Source organism: Engystomops pustulosus, chromosome 9 (assembly GCF_040894005.1).
Source record: "Engystomops pustulosus chromosome 9, aEngPut4.maternal, whole genome shotgun sequence".
Lineage (NCBI taxonomy): Eukaryota > Metazoa > Chordata > Amphibia > Anura > Leptodactylidae > Engystomops > Engystomops pustulosus.
Genome location: NC_092419.1, coordinates 65,536,547 through 65,553,315, shown reverse-complemented (window position 1 = coordinate 65,553,315; position 16,769 = coordinate 65,536,547). Strand labels below are relative to the sequence as shown.

Below are 16,769 nucleotides of genomic sequence, written 5' to 3'. Positions count from 1 at the left end.
TGCCAAGCCTTAAGCTGCAACGCTGCTGCGATCTGACAAGAGCATGCACATTCAGCTTAGAATGGCCGTTGACAGCAGCTGTTCAATTTGAACCTTCTTTTACTATCTCATAGAGAAACTAACACATTTTCAGGTTCAAAAAGGTCAACGGAACTTGGGATTCCCAGCCAGTCTCCCATGCTGGTACTTGCCAAGCCTTAGCTTAGAATGGGCGTTGACAGCAGCTGTTCAATTTGAACCTTCTTTTACTATCTCATAGAGAAACTAACACAATTTTCAGGTTCAAAAAGGTCAACAGAACTTGGGATTCCCAGCCAGTCTCCCATGCTGGTACTTGCCAAACCTTAAGCTGCATTGCTGCTGCGATCTGACGAGAGCAGGCACATTCAGCTTAGAATGGCCGTTGACAGCAGCTGTTCAATTTGAACCTTCTTTTACCATCTTTGACAGAGAAACTAAAAATTTTCAGGTTCAAAAAGGTCAACAGAACGTGGGATTCCCAGCCAGTCTCCCATGCTGGTACTTGCCAAGCCTTAAGCTGCATTGCTGCTGCGATCTGACGAGAGCAGGCACATTCAGCTTAGAATGGCCGTTGACAGCAGCTGCCTAATTTCTACTTTCTTTTACTATCTCATAGAGAAACTAACACAATTTTCAGGTTCAAAAAGGTCAACAGAATTTGGGATTCCCAGCCAGTCTCCCATGCTGGTACTTGCCAAGCCTTAAGCTGCAACGCTGCTGCGATCTGACAAGAGCATGCACATTCAGCTTAGAATGGCCGTTGACAGCAGCTGTTCAATTTGAACCTTCTTTTACTATCTCATAGAGAAACTAACACATTTTCAGGTTCAAAAAGGTCAACGGAACTTGGGATTCCCAGCCAGTCTCCCATGCTGGTACTTGCCAAGCCTTAAGCTGCATTGCTGCTGCGATCTGATGAGAGCAGGCACATTCAGCTTAGAATGGCCGTTGACAGCAGCTGTTCAATTTGAACCTTCTTTTACTATCTCATAGAGAAACTAACTCAATTTTCAGGTTCAAAAAGGTCAATGGAACTTGGGATTCCCAGCCAGTCTCCCATGCTGGTACTTGCCAAGCCTTAGCTTAGAATGGGCGTTGACAGCAGCTGTTCAATTTGAACCTTCTTTTACTATCTCATAGAGAAACTAACACAATTTTCAGGTTCAAAAAGGTCAACGGAACTTGGGATTCCCAGCCAGTCTCCCATGCTGGTACTTGCCAAGCCTTAAGCTGCATTGCTGCTGCGATCTGACGAGAGCAGGCACATTCAGCTTAGAATGGCCGTTGACAGCAGCTGTTCAATTTGAACCTTCTTTTACTATCTCATAGAGAAACTAACACAATTTTCAGGTTCAAAAAAGTCAACAGAACTTGGGATTCCCAGCCAGTCTCCCATGCTGGTACTTTCCAAGCCTTAAGCTGCATTGCTGCTGCGATCTGACGAGAGCAGGCACATTCAGCTTAGAATGGCCGTTGACAGCAGCTGTTCAATTTGAACCTTCTTTTACTATCTCATAGAGAAACTAAAACAATTTTCAGGCTCAAAAAGGTCAACGGAACTTAGGATTCCCAGCCAGTCTCCCATGCTGGTACATGCCAAGCCTTAAGCTGCATTGCTGCTGCGATCTGACGAGAGCAGGCACATTCAGCTTAGAATGGCCGTTGACAGCAGCTGTTCAGTTTGAACCTTCTTTTACTATCTCATAGAGAAACTAACACAATTTTCAGGTTCAAAAAGGTCAACAGAACTTGGGATTCCCAGCCAGTCTCCCATGCTGGTACTTGCCAAGCCTTAAGCTGCATTGCTGCTGCGATCTGACGAGAGCAGGCACATTCAGCTTAGAATGGCCGTTCACAGCAGCTGTTCAATTTGAACCTTCTTTTACTATCTCATAGAGAAACTAACACAATTTTCAGGTTCAAAAAGGTCAACAGAACTTGGGATTCCCAGCCCGTCTCCCATGCTGGTTTTTGCCAAGCCTTAAGCTGCATTGCTGCTGCGATCTGACGAGAGCAGGCACATTCAGCTTAGAATGGCCGTTGACAGCAGCTGTTCAATTTGAACCTTCTTTTACCATCTTTGACAGAGAAACTAACAATTTTCAGGTTCAAAAAGGTCAACGGAACTTGGGATTCCCAGCCAGTCTCCCATGCTGGTACTTGCCAAGCCTTAAGCTGCATTGCTGCTGCGATCTGACAAGAGCAGGCACATTCAGCTTAGAATGGCCGTTGACAGCAGCTGCCTAATTTCTACTTTGTTTAACTATCTCATAGAGAAACTAACACAATTTTCAGGTTCAAAAAGGTCAACAGAACTTGGGATTCCCAGCCAGACTCCCATGCTGGTACTTGCCAAGCCTTAAGCTGCAACGCTGCTGCGATCTGACAAGAGCATGCACATTCAGCTTAGAATGGCAGTTGACAGCAGCTGTTCAATTTGAACCTTCTTTTACTATCTCATAGAGAAACTAACACAATTTTCAGGTTCAAAAAGTCAATGGAACTTGGGATTCCCAGCCAGTCTCCCATGCTGGTACTTGCCAAGCCTTAAGCTGCATTGCTGCTGCGATCTGACGAGAGCAGGCGCATTCAGCTTAGAATGGCCGTTGACAGCAGCTGTTCAATTTGAACCTTCTTTTACTATCTCATAGAGAAACTAACACAATTTTCAGGTTCAAAAAGGTCAACGGAACATGGGATTCCCAGCCAGTCTCCCATGCTGGTACTTGCCAAGCCTTAAGCTGCATTGCTGCTGCGATCTGACGAGAGCAGGCACATTCAGCTTAGAATGGCCGTTGACAGCAGCTGTTCAATTTGAACCTTCTTTTACTATCTCATAGAAAAACTAACACAATTTTCAGGTTCAAAAAGGTCAACGGAACTTGGGATTCCCAGCCAGTCTCCCATGCTGGTACTTGCCAAGCCTTAAGCTGCATTGCTGCTGCGATCTGACGAGAGCAGGCACATTAAGCTTAGTAGAATGGCCGTTGACAGCAGCTGTTCAATTTGAACCTTCTTTTACTATCTCATAGAGAAACTAACACAATTTTCAGGTTCAAAAATGTCAACAGAACTTGGGATACCCAGCCAGTCTCCCATGCTGGTACTTGCAAAGCCTTAAGCTGCATTGCTGCTGCGATCTGACGAGAGCAGGCACATTCAGCTTAGAATGGCCGTTGACAGCAACTGTTCAATTTGAACCTTATTTTACTACCTCATAGAGAAACTTACACAATTTTCAAGTTCAAAAAGGTCAACAGAACTTAGGATTCCCAGCCAGTCTCCCATGCTGGTACTTGCCAAGCCTTAAGCTGCATTGCTGCTGCGATCTGACGAGAGCAGGCACATTCAGCTTAGAATGGCCGTTGAGAGCAGCTGTTCAATTTGAACCTTCTTTTACTATCTCATAGAGAAACTAACACAAATTTCAGGTTCAAAAAGGTCAACGGAACTTGGGATTCCCAGCCAGTCTCCCATGCTGGTACTTGCCAATCCTTAAGCTGCATTGCTGCTGCGATCTGACGAGAGCAGGCACATTAAGCTTAGTAGAATGGCCGTTGACAGCAGTTGTTCAATTTGAACCTTCTTTTACTATCTCATAGAGAAACTAACACAATTTTCAGGTTCAAAAATGTCAACAGAACTTGGGATTCCCAGCCAGTCTCCCATGCTGGTACTTGCAAAGCCTTAAGCTGCATTGCTGCTGCGATCTGACCAGAGCATGCACATTCAGCTTAGAATGGCTGTTGACAGCAGCTGTTCAATTTGAACCTTCTTTTACTATCTCATAGAGAAACTAACACAATTTTCAGGTTCAAAAAGGTCAACGGAACTTGGGATTCCCAGCTAGTCTCCCATGCTGGTACTTGCCAAGCCTTAAGCTGCATTGCTGCTGCGATCTGACGAGAGCAGGCACATTCAGCTTAGAATGGCCGTTGACAGCAACTGTTCAATTTGAACCTTATTTTACTACCTCATAGAGAAACTAACACAATTTTCAGGTTCAAAAAGGTCAACAGAACTTAGGATTCCCAGCCAGTCTCCCATGCTGGTACTTGCCAAGCCTTAAGCTGCATTGCTGCTGCGATCTGACGAGAGCAGGCACATTCAGCTTAGAATGGCCATTGACAGCAGCTGTTCAATTTGAACCTTCTTTTACTATCTCATAGAGAAACTAACACAATTTTCAGGTTCAAAAATGTCAACAGAACTTGGGATTCCCAGCCAGTTTCCCATGCTGGTACTTGCTAAGCCTTAAGCTGCATCGCTGCTGCGATTTGACAAGAGCACGCACATTCAGCTTAGATTGGCCGTTGACAGCAGCTGTTCAATTTGAACCTTCTTTTACAATCTCATAGAGAAACTAACACAATTTTCAGGTTCAAAAAGGTCAACGGAACTTGGGATTCGCAGCCAGTCTCCCATGCTGGTACTTGCCAAGCCTTAAGCTGCATTGCTGCTGCGATCTGACGAGAGCAGGCACATTCAGCTTAGAATGGCCGTTGACAGCAGCTGTTCAATTTGAACCTTCTTTTACCATCTTTGACAGAGAAACTAACAATTTTCAGGTTCAAAAAGGTCAACGGAACTTGGGATTCCCAGCCAGTCTCCCATGCTGGTACTTGCCAAGCCTTAAGCTGCATTGCTGCTGCGATCTGACGAGAGCAGGCACATTCAGCTTAGAATGGCCGTTGACAGCAGCTGTTCAATTTGAACCTTCTTTTACTATCTCATAGAGAAACTAACACAATTTTCAGGTTCAAAAAGGTCAACGGAACTTGGGATTCCCAGCCAGTCTCCCATGCTGGTACTTTCCAAGCCTTAAGCTGCATTGCTGCTGCGATCTGACGAGAGCAGGCACATTCAGCTTAGAATGGCCGTTGACAGCAGCTGTTCAATTTGAACCTTCTTTTACTATCTCATAGAGAAACTAACACAATTTTCAGGTTCAAAAAGGTCAACAGAACGTGGGATTCCCAGCCAGTCTCCCATGCTGGTACTTGCCAAGCCTTATGCTGCATTGCTGCTGCGATCTGACGAGAGCAGGCACATTCAGCTTAGAATGGCCGTTGACAGCAGCTGTTCAATTTGAACCTTCTTTTACTATCTCATAGAGAAACTAACACAATTTTCAGGTTCAAAAAGGTCAACAGAACTTGGGATTCCCAGCCACTCTCCCATGCTGGTACTTGCCAAGCCTTAGGCTGCATCGCTGCTGCGATCTGACGAGAGCAGGCACATTCAGCTTAGAATGGCCGTTGACAGCAGCTGTTCAATTTGAACCTTCTTTTACTATCTCAAAGAGAAACTAACACAATTTTCAGGTTCAAAAAGGTCAACAGAACTTGGGATTCCCAGCCAGTCTCCCATGCTGGTACTTGCCAAACCTTAAGCTGCATTGCTGCTGCGATCTGACGAGAGCAGGCACATTCAGCTTAGAATGGCCGTTGACAGCAGCTGTTCAATTTGAACCTTCTTTTACCATCTTTGACAGAGAAACTAACAATTTTCAGGTTCAAAAAGGTCAACGGAACGTGGGATTCCCAGCCAGTCTCCCATGCTGGTACTTGCCAAGCCTTAATCTGCATTGCTGCTGCGATCTGACGAGAGCAGGCACATTCAGCTTAGAATGGCCGTTGACAGCAGCTGCCTAATTTCTACTTTCTTTTACTATCTCATAGAGAAACTAACACAATTTTCAGGTTCAAAAAGGTCAACAGAACTTGGGATTCCCAGGCAGTCTCCCAAGCTGGTACTTGCCAAGCCTTAAGCTGAAACGCTGCTGCGCTCTGACAAGAGCATACACATTCAGCTTAGAATGGCCGTTGACAGCAGCTGTTCAATTTGAACCTTCTTTTACTATCTCATAGAGAAACTAACACATTTTCAGGTTCAAAAAGGTCAACGGAACTTGGGATTCCCAGCCAGTCTCCCATGCTGGTACTTGCCAAGCCTTAAGCTGCATTGCTGCTGCGATCTGATGAGAGCAGGCACATTCAGCTTAGAATGGGCGTTGACAGCAGCTGTTCAATTTGAACCTTCTTTTACTATCTCATAGAGAAACTAACACAATTTTCAGGTTCAAAAAGGTCAACGGAACTTGGGATTCCCAGCCAGTCTCCCATGCTGGTACTTGCCAAGCCTTAAGCTGCATTGCTGCTGCGATCTGACGAGAGCAGGCACATTCAGCTTAGAATGGCCGTTGACAGCAGCTGTTCAATTTGAACCTTCTTTTACTATCTCATAGAGAAACTAACACAATTTTCAGGTTCAAAAAGGTCAACAGAACTTGGGATTCCCAGCCAGTCTCCCATGCTGGTACTTGCCAAACCTTAAGCTGCATTGCTGCTGCGATCTGACGAGAGCAGGCACATTCAGCTTAGAATGGCCGTTGACAGCAGCTGTTCAATTTGAACCTTCTTTTACCATCTTTGACAGAGAAACTAACAATTTTCAGGTTCAAAAAGGTCAACAGAACGTGGGATTCCCAGCCAGTCTCCCATGCTGGTACTTGCCAAGCCTTAAGCTGCATTGCTGCTGCGATCTGACGAGAGCAGGCACATTCAGCTTAGAATGGCCGTTGACAGCAGCTGCCTAATTTCTACTTTCTTTTACTATCTCATAGAGAAACTAACACAATTTTCAGGTTCAAAAAGGTCAACAGAATTTGGGATTCCCAGGCAGTCTCCCATGCTGGTACTTGCCAAGCCTTAAGCTGCAACGCTGCTGCGATCTGACAAGAGCATGCACATTCAGCTTAGAATGGCCGTTGACAGCAGCTGTTCAATTTGAACCTTCTTTTACTATCTCATAGAGAAACTAACACATTTTCAGGTTCAAAAAGGTCAACGGAACTTGGGATTCCCAGCCAGTCTCCCATGCTGGTACTTGCCAAGCCTTAAGCTGCATTGCTGCTGCGATCTGATGAGAGCAGGCACATTCAGCTTAGAATGGCCGTTGACAGCAGCTGTTCAATTTGAACCTTCTTTTACTATCTCATAGAGAAACTAACTCAATTTTCAGGTTCAAAAAGGTCAATGGAACTTGGGATTCCCAGCCAGTCTCCCATGCTGGTACTTGCCAAGCCTTAGCTTAGAATGGGCGTTGACAGCAGCTGTTCAATTTGAACCTTCTTTTACTATCTCATAGAGAAACTAACACAATTTTCAGGTTCAAAAAGGTCAACGGAACTTGGGATTCCCAGCCAGTCTCCCATGCTGGTACTTGCCAAGCCTTAAGCTGCATTGCTGCTGCGATCTGACGAGAGCAGGCACATTCAGCTTAGAATGGCCGTTGACAGCAGCTGTTCAATTTGAACCTTCTTTTACTATCTCATAGAGAAACTAACACAATTTTCAGGTTCAAAAAAGTCAACAGAACTTGGGATTCCCAGCCAGTCTCCCATGCTGGTACTTTCCAAGCCTTAAGCTGCATTGCTGCTGCGATCTGACGAGAGCAGGCACATTCAGCTTAGAATGGCCGTTGACAGCAGCTGTTCAATTTGAACCTTCTTTTACTATCTCATAGAGAAACTAACACAATTTTCAGGCTCAAAAAGGTCAACGGAACTTAGGATTCCCAGCCAGTCTCCCATGCTGGTACATGCCAAGCCTTAAGCTGCATTGCTGCTGCGATCTGACGAGAGCAGGCACATTCAGCTTAGAATGGCCGTTGACAGCAGCTGTTCAGTTTGAACCTTCTTTTACTATCTCATAGAGAAACTAACACAATTTTCAGGTTCAAAAAGGTCAACAGAACTTGGGATTCCCAGCCAGTCTCCCATGCTGGTACTTGCCAAGCCTTAAGCTGCATTGCTGCTGCGATCTGACGAGAGCAGGCACATTCAGCTTAGAATGGCCGTTCACAGCAGCTGTTCAATTTGAACCTTCTTTTACTATCTCATAGAGAAACTAACACAATTTTCAGGTTCAAAAAGGTCAACAGAACTTGGGATTCCCAGCCCGTCTCCCATGCTGGTTTTTGCCAAGCCTTAAGCTGCATTGCTGCTGCGATCTGACGAGAGCAGGCACATTCAGCTTAGAATGGCCGTTGACAGCAGCTGTTCAATTTGAACCTTCTTTTACCATCTTTGACAGAGAAACTAACAATTTTCAGGTTCAAAAAGGTCAACGGAACTTGGGATTCCCAGCCAGTCTCCCATGCTGGTACTTGCCAAGCCTTAAGCTGCATTGCTGCTGCGATCTGACAAGAGCAGGCACATTCAGCTTAGAATGGCCGTTGACAGCAGCTGCCTAATTTCTACTTTGTTTAACTATCTCATAGAGAAACTAACACAATTTTCAGGTTCAAAAAGGTCAACAGAACTTGGGATTCCCAGCCAGACTCCCATGCTGGTACTTGCCAAGCCTTAAGCTGCAACGCTGCTGCGATCTGACAAGAGCATGCACATTCAGCTTAGAATGGCAGTTGACAGCAGCTGTTCAATTTGAACCTTCTTTTACTATCTCATAGAGAAACTAACACAATTTTCAGGTTCAAAAAGTCAATGGAACTTGGGATTCCCAGCCAGTCTCCCATGCTGGTACTTGCCAAGCCTTAAGCTGCATTGCTGCTGCGATCTGACGAGAGCAGGCGCATTCAGCTTAGAATGGCCGTTGACAGCAGCTGTTCAATTTGAACCTTCTTTTACTATCTCATAGAGAAACTAACACAATTTTCAGGTTAAAAAAAGGTCAACGGAACTTATGATTCCCAGCCAGTCTCCCATGCTGGTACTTGCCAAGCCTTAAGCTGCATTGCTGCTGCGATCTGACGAGAGCAGGCACATTCAGCTTAGAATGGCCGTTGACAGCAGTTGTTCAATTTGAACCTTCTTTTACTATCTCATAGAGAAACTAACACAATTTTCAGGTTCAAAAAGGTCAACGGAACATGGGATTCCCAGCCAGTCTCCCATGCTGGTACTTGCCAAGCCTTAAGCTGCATTGCTGCTGCGATCTGACGAGAGCAGGCACATTCAGCTTAGAATGGCCGTTGACAGCAACTGTTCAATTTGAACCTTATTTTACTACCTCATAGAGAAACTAACACAATTTTCAGGTTCAAAAAGGTCAACAGAACTTAGGATTCCCAGCCAGTCTCCCATGCTGGTACTTGCCAAGCCTTAAGCTGCATTGCTGCTGCGATCTGACGAGAGCAGGCACATTCAGCTTAGAATGGCCGTTGAGAGCAGCTGTTCAATTTGAACCTTCTTTTACTATCTCATAGAGAAACTAACACAAATTTCAGGTTCAAAAAGGTCAACGGAACTTGGGATTCCCAGCCAGTCTCCCATGCTGGTACTTGCCAAGCCTTAAGCTGCATTGCTGCTGCGATCTGACGAGAGCAGGCACATTAAGCTTAGTAGAATGGCCGTTGACAGCAGTTGTTCAATTTGAACCTTCTTTTACTATCTCATAGAGAAACTAACACAATTTTCAGGTTCAAAAATGTCAACAGAACTTGGGATTCCCAGCCAGTCTCCCATGCTGGTACTTGCAAAGCCTTAAGCTGCATTGCTGCTGCGATCTGACCAGAGCATGCACATTCAGCTTAGAATGGCTGTTGACAGCAGCTGTTCAATTTGAACCTTCTTTTACTATCTCATAGAGAAACTAACACAATTTTCAGGTTCAAAAAGGTCAACGGAACTTGGGATTCCCAGCTAGTCTCCCATGCTGGTACTTGCCAAGCCTTAAGCTGCATTGCTGCTGCGATCTGACGAGAGCAGGCACATTCAGCTTAGAATGGCCGTTGACAGCAACTGTTCAATTTGAACCTTATTTTACTACCTCATAGAGAAACTAACACAATTTTCAGGTTCAAAAAGGTCAACAGAACTTGGGATTCCCAGCCAGTCTCCCATGCTGGTACTTGCCAAGCCTTAAGCTGCATCGCTGCTGCGATCTGACAAGAGCACACACATTCAGCTTAGAATGGCCGTTGACAGCAGCTGTTCAATTTGAACCTTCTTTTACTATCTCATAGAGAAACTAACACAATTTTCAGGTTCAAAAAGGTCAACAGAACTTGGGATTCCCAGCCAGTCTCCCATGCTGGTACTTGCCAAGCCTTAAGCTGCATTGCTGCTGCGATCTGACGAGAGCAGGCACATTCAGCTTAGAATGGCCGTTGACAGCAGCTGTTCAATTTGAACCTTCTTTTACTATCTCATAGAGAAACTAACACAATTTTCAGGTTCAAAAAGGTCAACAGAACTTGGGATTCCCAGCCAGTCTCCCATGCTGGTACTTGCCAAACCTTAAGCTGCATTGCTGCTGCGATCTGACGAGAGCAGGCACATTCAGCTTAATATGGCCGTTGACAGCAGCTGTTCAATTTGAACCTTCTTTTACCATCTTTGACAGAGAAACTAACAATTTTCAGGTTCAAAAAGGTCAACGGAACTTGGGATTCCCAGCCAGTCTCCCATGCTGGTACTTGCCAAGCCTTAAGCTGCATTGCTGCTGCGATCTGAAGAGAGCAGGCACATTCAGCTTAGAATGGCCGTTGACAGCAGCTGCCTAATTTCTACTTTGTTTTACTATCTCATAGAGAAACTAACACAATTTTCAGGTTCAAAAAGGTCAACAGAACTTGGGATTCCCAGCCAGACTCCCATGCTGGTACTTGCCAAGCCTTAAGCTGCAACGCTGCTGCGATCTGACAAGAGCATGCACATTCAGCTTAGAATGGCAGTTGACAGCAGCTGTTCAATTTGAACCTTCTTTTACTATCTCATAGAGAAACTAACACAATTTTCAGGTTCAAAAAGTCAATGGAACTTGGGATTCCCAGCCAGTCTCCCATGCTGGTACTTGCCAAGCCTTAAGCTGCATTGCTGCTGCGATCTGACGAGAGCAGGCGCATTCAGCTTAGAATGGCCGTTGACAGCAGCTGTTCAATTTGAACCTTCTTTTACTATCTCATAGAGAAACTAACAAAATTTTCAGGTTAAAAAAAGGTCAACGGAACTTATGATTCCCAGCCAGTCTCCCATGCTGGTACTTGCCAAGCCTTAAGCTGCATTGCTGCTGCGATCTGACGAGAACAGGCACATTCAGCTTAGAATGGCCGTTGACAGCAGCTGTTCAATTTGAACCTTCTTTTACTATCTCATAGAGAAACTAACACAATTTTCAGGTTCAAAAAGGTCAACGGAACTTGGGATTCCCAGCCAGTCTCCCATGCTGGTACTTGCCAAACCTTAGCTTAGAATGGGCGTTGACAGCAGCTGTTCAATTTGAACCTTCTTTTACTATCTCATAAAGAAACTAACACAATTTTCAGGTTCAAAAAGGTCAACAGAACTTGGGATTCCCAGCCAGTCTCCCATGCTGGTACTTGCCAAGCCTTAAGCTGCATTGCTGCTGCGATCTGACGAGAGCAGGCACATTCAGCTTAGAATGGCCGTTGACAGCAGCTGTTCAATTTGAACCTTCTTTTACTATCTCATAGAGAAACTAACACAATTTTCAGGTTCAAAAAGGTCAACAGAAGTTGGGATTCCCAGCCAGTCTCCCATGCTGGTACTTGCCAAGCCTTAAGCTGCATTGCTGCTGCGATCTGACGAGAGCAGGCACATTCAGCTTAGAATGGCCGTTGACAGCAGCTGTTCAATTTGAACCTTCTTTTACTATCTCATAGAGAAACTAACACAATTTTCAGGTTCAAAAAGGTCAATGGAACTTGGGATTCCCTGCCAGACTCCCATGCTGGTACTTGCCAAGCCTTAAGCTGCATTGCTGCTGCGATCTGACGAGAGCAGGCACATTCAGCTTAGAATGGCCATTGACAGCAGCTGTTCAATTTGAACCTTCTTTTACTATCTCATAGAGAAACTAACACAATTTTCAGGTTCAAAAAGGTCAACAGAACTTGGGATTCCCAGCCAGTCTCCCATGCTGGTACTTGCCAAGCCTTAAGCTGCATCGCTGCTGCGATCTGACAAGAACACACACATTCAGCTTAGAATGGCCGTTGACAGCAGCTGTTCAATTTGAACCTTCTTTTACTATCTCATAGAGAAACTAACACAATTTTCAGGTTCAAAAAGGTCAACAGAACTTGGGATTCCCAGCCAGTCTCCCATGCTAGTACTTGCCAAGCCTTAAGCTGCATTGCTGCTGCGATCTGACGAGAGCAGGCACATTCAGCTTAGAATGGCCGTTGACAGCAGCTGTTCAATTTGAACCTTCTTTTACTATCTCATAGAGAAACTAACACAATTTTCAGGTTCAAAAAGGTCAACAGAACTTGGGATTCCCAGCCAGTCTCCCATGCTGGTACTTGCCAAACCTTAAGCTGCATTGCTGCTGCGATCTGACGAGAGCAGGCACATTCAGCTTAATATGGCCGTTGACAGCAGCTGTTCAATTTGAACCTTCTTTTACCATCTTTGACAGAGAAACTAACAATTTTCAGGTTCAAAAAGGTCAACGGAACTTGGGATTCCCAGCCAGTCTCCCATGCTGGTACTTGCCAAGCCTTAAGCTGCATTGCTGCTGCGATCTGACGAGAGCAGGCACATTCAGCTTAGAATGGCCGTTGACAGCAGCTGCCTAATTTCTACTTTGTTTTACTATCTCATAGAGAAACTAACACAATTTTCAGGTTCAAAAAGGTCAACAGAACTTGGGATTCCCAGCCAGACTCCCATGCTGGTACTTGCCAAGTTTTAAGCTGCAACGCTGCTGCGATCTGACAAGAGCATGCACATTCAGCTTAGAATGGCAGTTGACAGCAGCTGTTCAATTTGAACCTTCTTTTACTATCTCATAGAGAAACTAACACAATTTTCAGGTTCAAAAAGTCAATGGAACTTGGGATTCCCAGCCAGTCTCCCATGCTGGTACTTGCCAAGCCTTAAGCTGCATTGCTGCTGCGATCTGACGAGAGCAGGCGCATTCAGCTTAGAATGGCCGTTGACAGCAGCTGTTCAATTTGAACCTTCTTTTACTATCTCATAGAGAAACCAACAAAATTTTCAGGTTAAAAAAAGGTCAACGGAACTTATGATTCCCAGCCAGTCTCCCATGCTGGTACTTGCCAAGCCTTAAGCTGCATTGCTGCTGCGATCTGACGAGAGCAGGCACATTCAGCTTAGAATGGCCGTTGACAGCAGCTGTTCAATTTGAACCTTCTTTTACTATCTCATAGAGAAACTAACACAATTTTCAGGTTCAAAAAGGTCAACGGAACTTGGGATTCCCAGCCAGTCTCCCATGCTGGTACTTGCCAAGCCTTAGCTTAGAATGGGCGTTGACAGCAGCTGTTCAATTTGAACCTTCTTTTACTATCTCATAGAGAAACTAACACAATTTTCAGGTTCAAAAAGGTCAACGGAACTTGGGATTCCCAGCCAGTCTCCCATGCTGGTACTTGCCAAGCCTTAAGCTGCATTGCTGTTGCGATCTGACGAGAGCAGGCACATTCAGCTTAGAATGGCCGTTGACAGCAGCTGTTCAATTTGAACCTTCTTTTACTATCTCATAGAGAAACTAACACAATTTTCAGGTTCAAAAAGGTCAACAGAAGTTGGGATTCCCAGCCAGTCTCCCATGCTGGTACTTGCCAAGCCTTAAGCTGCATTGCTGCTGCGATCTGACGAGAGCAGGCACATTCAGCTTAGAATGGCCGTTGACAGCAGCTGTTCAATTTGAACCTTCTTTTACTATCTCATAGAGAAACTAACACAATTTTCAGGTTCAAAAAGGTCAATGGAACTTGGGATTCCCTGCCAGACTCCCATGCTGGTACTTGCCAAGCCTTAAGCTGCATTGCTGCTGCGATCTGACGAGAGCAGGCACATTCAGCTTAGAATGGCCATTGACAGCTGCTGTTCAATTTGAACCTTCTTTTACTATCTCATAGAGAAACTAACACAATTTTCAGGTTCAAAAAGGTCAACAGAACTTGGGATTCCCAGCCAGTCTCCCATGCTGGTACTTGCCAAGCCTTAAGCTGCATCGCTGCTGTGATCTGACAAGAGCACACACATTCAGCTTAGAATGGCCGTTGACAGCAGCTGTTCAATTTGAACCTTCTTTTACTATCTCATAGAGAAACTAACACAATTTTCAGGTTCAAAAAGGTCAACAGAACTTGGGATTCCCAGCCAGTCTCCCATGCTGGTACTTGCCAAGCCTTAAGCTGCATTGCTGTTGCGATCTGACGAGAGCAGGCACATTCAGCTTAGAATGGCCGTTGACAGCAGCTGTTCAATTTGAACCTTCTTTTACTATCTCATAGAGAAACTAACACAATTTTCAGGTTCAAAAAGGTCAACAGAACTTGGGATTCCCAGCCAGTCTCCCATGCTGGTACTTGCCAAACCTTAAGCTGCATTGCTGCTGCGATCTGACGAGAGCAGGCACATTCAGCTTAATATGGCCGTTGACAGCAGCTGTTCAATTTGAACCTTCTTTTACCATCTTTGACAGAGAAACTAACAATTTTCAGGTTCAAAAAGGTCAACGGAACTTGGGATTCCCAGCCAGTCTCCCATGCTGGTACTTGCCAAGCCTTAAGCTGCATTGCTGCTGCGATCTGACGAGAGCAGGCACATTCAGCTTAGAATGGCCGTTGACAGCAGCTGCCTAATTTCTACTTTGTTTTACTATCTCATAGAGAAACTAACACAATTTTCAGGTTCAAAAAGGTCAACAGAACTTGGGATTCCCAGCCAGACTCCCATGCTGGTACTTGCCAAGCCTTAAGCTGCAACGCTGCTGCGATCTGACAAGAGCATGCACATTCAGCTTAGAATGGCAGTTGACAGCAGCTGTTCAATTTGAACCTTCTTTTACTATCTCATAGAGAAACTAACACAATTTTCAGGTTCAAAAAGTCAATGGAACTTGGGATTCCCAGCCAGTCTCCCATGCTGGTACTTGCCAAGCCTTAAGCTGCATTGCTGCTGCGATCTGACGAGAGCAGGCACATTCAGCTTAGAATGGCCGTTGACAGCAGCTGTTCAATTTGAACCTTCTTTTACTATCTCATAGAGAAACTAACAAAATTTTCAGGTTAAAAAAAGGTCAACGGAACTTATGATTCCCAGCCAGTCTCCCATGCTGGTACTTGCCAAGCCTTAAGCTGCATTGCTGCTGCGATCTGACGAGAGCAGGCACATTCAGCTTAGAATGGCCGTTGACAGCAGCTGTTCAATTTGAACCTTCTTTTACTATCTCATAGAGAAACTAACACAATTTTCAGGTTCAAAAAGGTCAACGGAACTTGGGATTCCCAGCCAGTCTCCCATGCTGGTACTTGCCAAGCCTTAGCTTAGAATGGGCGTTGACAGCAGCTGTTCAATTTGAACCTTCTTTTACTATCTCATAGAGAAACTAACACAATTTTCAGGTTCAAAAAGGTCAACGGAACTTGGGATTCCCAGCCAGTCTCCCATGCTGGTACTTGCCAAGCCTTAAGCTGCATTGCTGCTGCGATCTGACGAGAGCAGGCACATTCAGCTTAGAATGGCCGTTGACAGCAGCTGTTCAATTTGAACCTTCTTTTACTATCTCATAGAGAAACTAACACAATTTTCAGGTTCAAAAAGGTCAACAGAAGTTGGGATTCCCAGCCAGTCTCCCATGCTGGTACTTGCCAAGCCTTAAGCTGCATTGCTGCTGCGATCTGACGAGAGCAGGCACATTCAGCTTAGAATGGCCGTTGACAGCAGCTGTTCAATTTGAACCTTCTTTTACTATCTCATAGAGAAACTAACACAATTTTCAGGTTCAAAAAGGTCAATGGAACTTGGGATTCCCTGCCAGACTCCCATGCTGGTACTTGCCAAGCCTTAAGCTGCATTGCTGCTGCGATCTGACGAGAGCAGGCACATTCAGCTTAGAATGGCCATTGACAGCTGCTGTTCAATTTGAACCTTCTTTTACTATCTCATAGAGAAACTAACACAATTTTCAGGTTCAAAAAGGTCAACAGAACTTGGGATTCCCAGCCAGTCTCCCATGCTGGTACTTGCCAAGCCTTAAGCTGCATCGCTGCTGCGATCTGACAAGAGCACACACATTCAGCTTAGAATGGCCGTTGACAGCAGCTTTTCAATTTGAACCTTCTTTTACTATCTCATAGAGAAACTAACACAATTTTCAGGTTCAAAAAGGTCAACAGAACTTGGGATTCCCAGCCAGTCTCCCATGCTGGTACTTGCCAAGCCTTAAGCTGCATTGCTGCTGCGATCTGACGAGAGCAGGCACATTCAGCTTAGAATGGCCGTTGACAGCAGCTGTTCAATTTGAACCTTCTTTTACTATCTCATAGAGAAACTAACACAATTTTCAGGTTCAAAAAGGTCAACAGAACTTGGGATTCCCAGCCAGTCTCCCATGCTGGTACTTGCCAAACCTTAAGCTGCATTGCTGCTGCGATCTGACGAGAGCAGGCACATTCAGCTTAATATGGCCGTTGACAGCAGCTGTTCAATTTGAACCTTCTTTTACCATCTTTGACAGAGAAACTAACAATTTTCAGGTTCAAAAAGGTCAACGGAACTTGGGATTCCCAGCCAGTCTCCCATGCTGGTACTTGCCAAGCCTTAAGCTGCATTGCTGCTGCGATCTGACGAGAGCAGGCACATTCAGCTTAGAATGGCCGTTGACAGCAGCTGCCTAATTTCTACTTTGTTTTACTATCTCATAGAGAAACTAACACAATTTTCAGGTTCAAAAAGGTCAACAGAACTTGGGATTCCCAGCCAGACTCCCATGCTGGTACTTGCCAAG

The 16,769-nt window shown here is 45.0% G+C and overlaps 56 pseudogenes; all 56 read right to left on the bottom strand.

Moving 5' to 3' along the window:
* Window positions 1–289: 289 nt before the first annotated feature.
* On the bottom strand, window positions 290–408 carry LOC140088364 (5S ribosomal RNA; annotated as a pseudogene).
* A 70-nt stretch (window positions 409–478) lies between these two features.
* On the bottom strand, window positions 479–597 carry LOC140090855 (5S ribosomal RNA; annotated as a pseudogene).
* A 258-nt stretch (window positions 598–855) lies between these two features.
* On the bottom strand, window positions 856–974 carry LOC140099601 (5S ribosomal RNA; annotated as a pseudogene).
* A 217-nt stretch (window positions 975–1,191) lies between these two features.
* On the bottom strand, window positions 1,192–1,310 carry LOC140098930 (5S ribosomal RNA; annotated as a pseudogene).
* A 70-nt stretch (window positions 1,311–1,380) lies between these two features.
* LOC140081636 (5S ribosomal RNA) lies at window positions 1,381–1,499 on the bottom strand (annotated as a pseudogene).
* A 70-nt stretch (window positions 1,500–1,569) lies between these two features.
* On the bottom strand, window positions 1,570–1,688 carry LOC140091882 (5S ribosomal RNA; annotated as a pseudogene).
* Window positions 1,689–1,758: 70 nt separating this feature from the next.
* Window positions 1,759–1,877, bottom strand: LOC140091310 (5S ribosomal RNA; annotated as a pseudogene).
* A 259-nt stretch (window positions 1,878–2,136) lies between these two features.
* LOC140088993 (5S ribosomal RNA) lies at window positions 2,137–2,255 on the bottom strand (annotated as a pseudogene).
* A 447-nt stretch (window positions 2,256–2,702) lies between these two features.
* On the bottom strand, window positions 2,703–2,821 carry LOC140085611 (5S ribosomal RNA; annotated as a pseudogene).
* Window positions 2,822–3,272: 451 nt separating this feature from the next.
* LOC140096232 (5S ribosomal RNA) lies at window positions 3,273–3,391 on the bottom strand (annotated as a pseudogene).
* Window positions 3,392–3,842: 451 nt separating this feature from the next.
* LOC140085185 (5S ribosomal RNA) lies at window positions 3,843–3,961 on the bottom strand (annotated as a pseudogene).
* A 70-nt stretch (window positions 3,962–4,031) lies between these two features.
* Window positions 4,032–4,150, bottom strand: LOC140091690 (5S ribosomal RNA; annotated as a pseudogene).
* A 259-nt stretch (window positions 4,151–4,409) lies between these two features.
* On the bottom strand, window positions 4,410–4,528 carry LOC140088265 (5S ribosomal RNA; annotated as a pseudogene).
* A 70-nt stretch (window positions 4,529–4,598) lies between these two features.
* LOC140098929 (5S ribosomal RNA) lies at window positions 4,599–4,717 on the bottom strand (annotated as a pseudogene).
* Window positions 4,718–4,787: 70 nt separating this feature from the next.
* LOC140084272 (5S ribosomal RNA) lies at window positions 4,788–4,906 on the bottom strand (annotated as a pseudogene).
* Window positions 4,907–4,976: 70 nt separating this feature from the next.
* Window positions 4,977–5,095, bottom strand: LOC140098417 (5S ribosomal RNA; annotated as a pseudogene).
* Window positions 5,096–5,354: 259 nt separating this feature from the next.
* Window positions 5,355–5,473, bottom strand: LOC140088363 (5S ribosomal RNA; annotated as a pseudogene).
* A 70-nt stretch (window positions 5,474–5,543) lies between these two features.
* On the bottom strand, window positions 5,544–5,662 carry LOC140096262 (5S ribosomal RNA; annotated as a pseudogene).
* A 258-nt stretch (window positions 5,663–5,920) lies between these two features.
* On the bottom strand, window positions 5,921–6,039 carry LOC140087854 (5S ribosomal RNA; annotated as a pseudogene).
* Window positions 6,040–6,109: 70 nt separating this feature from the next.
* Window positions 6,110–6,228, bottom strand: LOC140098928 (5S ribosomal RNA; annotated as a pseudogene).
* A 70-nt stretch (window positions 6,229–6,298) lies between these two features.
* LOC140088362 (5S ribosomal RNA) lies at window positions 6,299–6,417 on the bottom strand (annotated as a pseudogene).
* Window positions 6,418–6,487: 70 nt separating this feature from the next.
* On the bottom strand, window positions 6,488–6,606 carry LOC140090854 (5S ribosomal RNA; annotated as a pseudogene).
* Window positions 6,607–6,864: 258 nt separating this feature from the next.
* On the bottom strand, window positions 6,865–6,983 carry LOC140099589 (5S ribosomal RNA; annotated as a pseudogene).
* Window positions 6,984–7,200: 217 nt separating this feature from the next.
* Window positions 7,201–7,319, bottom strand: LOC140098927 (5S ribosomal RNA; annotated as a pseudogene).
* Window positions 7,320–7,389: 70 nt separating this feature from the next.
* Window positions 7,390–7,508, bottom strand: LOC140081633 (5S ribosomal RNA; annotated as a pseudogene).
* A 70-nt stretch (window positions 7,509–7,578) lies between these two features.
* LOC140091881 (5S ribosomal RNA) lies at window positions 7,579–7,697 on the bottom strand (annotated as a pseudogene).
* A 70-nt stretch (window positions 7,698–7,767) lies between these two features.
* LOC140091308 (5S ribosomal RNA) lies at window positions 7,768–7,886 on the bottom strand (annotated as a pseudogene).
* A 259-nt stretch (window positions 7,887–8,145) lies between these two features.
* On the bottom strand, window positions 8,146–8,264 carry LOC140088992 (5S ribosomal RNA; annotated as a pseudogene).
* A 448-nt stretch (window positions 8,265–8,712) lies between these two features.
* LOC140093036 (5S ribosomal RNA) lies at window positions 8,713–8,831 on the bottom strand (annotated as a pseudogene).
* Window positions 8,832–8,901: 70 nt separating this feature from the next.
* Window positions 8,902–9,020, bottom strand: LOC140085609 (5S ribosomal RNA; annotated as a pseudogene).
* A 70-nt stretch (window positions 9,021–9,090) lies between these two features.
* Window positions 9,091–9,209, bottom strand: LOC140096230 (5S ribosomal RNA; annotated as a pseudogene).
* Window positions 9,210–9,660: 451 nt separating this feature from the next.
* LOC140085174 (5S ribosomal RNA) lies at window positions 9,661–9,779 on the bottom strand (annotated as a pseudogene).
* Window positions 9,780–10,038: 259 nt separating this feature from the next.
* On the bottom strand, window positions 10,039–10,157 carry LOC140079668 (5S ribosomal RNA; annotated as a pseudogene).
* Window positions 10,158–10,227: 70 nt separating this feature from the next.
* On the bottom strand, window positions 10,228–10,346 carry LOC140089473 (5S ribosomal RNA; annotated as a pseudogene).
* Window positions 10,347–10,416: 70 nt separating this feature from the next.
* Window positions 10,417–10,535, bottom strand: LOC140082958 (5S ribosomal RNA; annotated as a pseudogene).
* Window positions 10,536–10,983: 448 nt separating this feature from the next.
* LOC140096213 (5S ribosomal RNA) lies at window positions 10,984–11,102 on the bottom strand (annotated as a pseudogene).
* A 217-nt stretch (window positions 11,103–11,319) lies between these two features.
* Window positions 11,320–11,438, bottom strand: LOC140079667 (5S ribosomal RNA; annotated as a pseudogene).
* Window positions 11,439–11,508: 70 nt separating this feature from the next.
* On the bottom strand, window positions 11,509–11,627 carry LOC140095812 (5S ribosomal RNA; annotated as a pseudogene).
* A 70-nt stretch (window positions 11,628–11,697) lies between these two features.
* Window positions 11,698–11,816, bottom strand: LOC140094506 (5S ribosomal RNA; annotated as a pseudogene).
* A 259-nt stretch (window positions 11,817–12,075) lies between these two features.
* LOC140078317 (5S ribosomal RNA) lies at window positions 12,076–12,194 on the bottom strand (annotated as a pseudogene).
* A 70-nt stretch (window positions 12,195–12,264) lies between these two features.
* LOC140089472 (5S ribosomal RNA) lies at window positions 12,265–12,383 on the bottom strand (annotated as a pseudogene).
* Window positions 12,384–12,453: 70 nt separating this feature from the next.
* On the bottom strand, window positions 12,454–12,572 carry LOC140098925 (5S ribosomal RNA; annotated as a pseudogene).
* A 448-nt stretch (window positions 12,573–13,020) lies between these two features.
* LOC140093035 (5S ribosomal RNA) lies at window positions 13,021–13,139 on the bottom strand (annotated as a pseudogene).
* Window positions 13,140–13,356: 217 nt separating this feature from the next.
* LOC140085925 (5S ribosomal RNA) lies at window positions 13,357–13,475 on the bottom strand (annotated as a pseudogene).
* A 70-nt stretch (window positions 13,476–13,545) lies between these two features.
* Window positions 13,546–13,664, bottom strand: LOC140095811 (5S ribosomal RNA; annotated as a pseudogene).
* Window positions 13,665–13,734: 70 nt separating this feature from the next.
* LOC140094505 (5S ribosomal RNA) lies at window positions 13,735–13,853 on the bottom strand (annotated as a pseudogene).
* A 259-nt stretch (window positions 13,854–14,112) lies between these two features.
* Window positions 14,113–14,231, bottom strand: LOC140087830 (5S ribosomal RNA; annotated as a pseudogene).
* Window positions 14,232–14,301: 70 nt separating this feature from the next.
* LOC140089471 (5S ribosomal RNA) lies at window positions 14,302–14,420 on the bottom strand (annotated as a pseudogene).
* Window positions 14,421–14,490: 70 nt separating this feature from the next.
* Window positions 14,491–14,609, bottom strand: LOC140098923 (5S ribosomal RNA; annotated as a pseudogene).
* Window positions 14,610–15,057: 448 nt separating this feature from the next.
* LOC140093034 (5S ribosomal RNA) lies at window positions 15,058–15,176 on the bottom strand (annotated as a pseudogene).
* Window positions 15,177–15,393: 217 nt separating this feature from the next.
* Window positions 15,394–15,512, bottom strand: LOC140098922 (5S ribosomal RNA; annotated as a pseudogene).
* Window positions 15,513–15,582: 70 nt separating this feature from the next.
* LOC140095809 (5S ribosomal RNA) lies at window positions 15,583–15,701 on the bottom strand (annotated as a pseudogene).
* A 70-nt stretch (window positions 15,702–15,771) lies between these two features.
* LOC140094503 (5S ribosomal RNA) lies at window positions 15,772–15,890 on the bottom strand (annotated as a pseudogene).
* A 259-nt stretch (window positions 15,891–16,149) lies between these two features.
* Window positions 16,150–16,268, bottom strand: LOC140079666 (5S ribosomal RNA; annotated as a pseudogene).
* A 70-nt stretch (window positions 16,269–16,338) lies between these two features.
* Window positions 16,339–16,457, bottom strand: LOC140089470 (5S ribosomal RNA; annotated as a pseudogene).
* Window positions 16,458–16,527: 70 nt separating this feature from the next.
* Window positions 16,528–16,646, bottom strand: LOC140098921 (5S ribosomal RNA; annotated as a pseudogene).
* Between the last annotated feature and the right edge of the window lie 123 nt (window positions 16,647–16,769).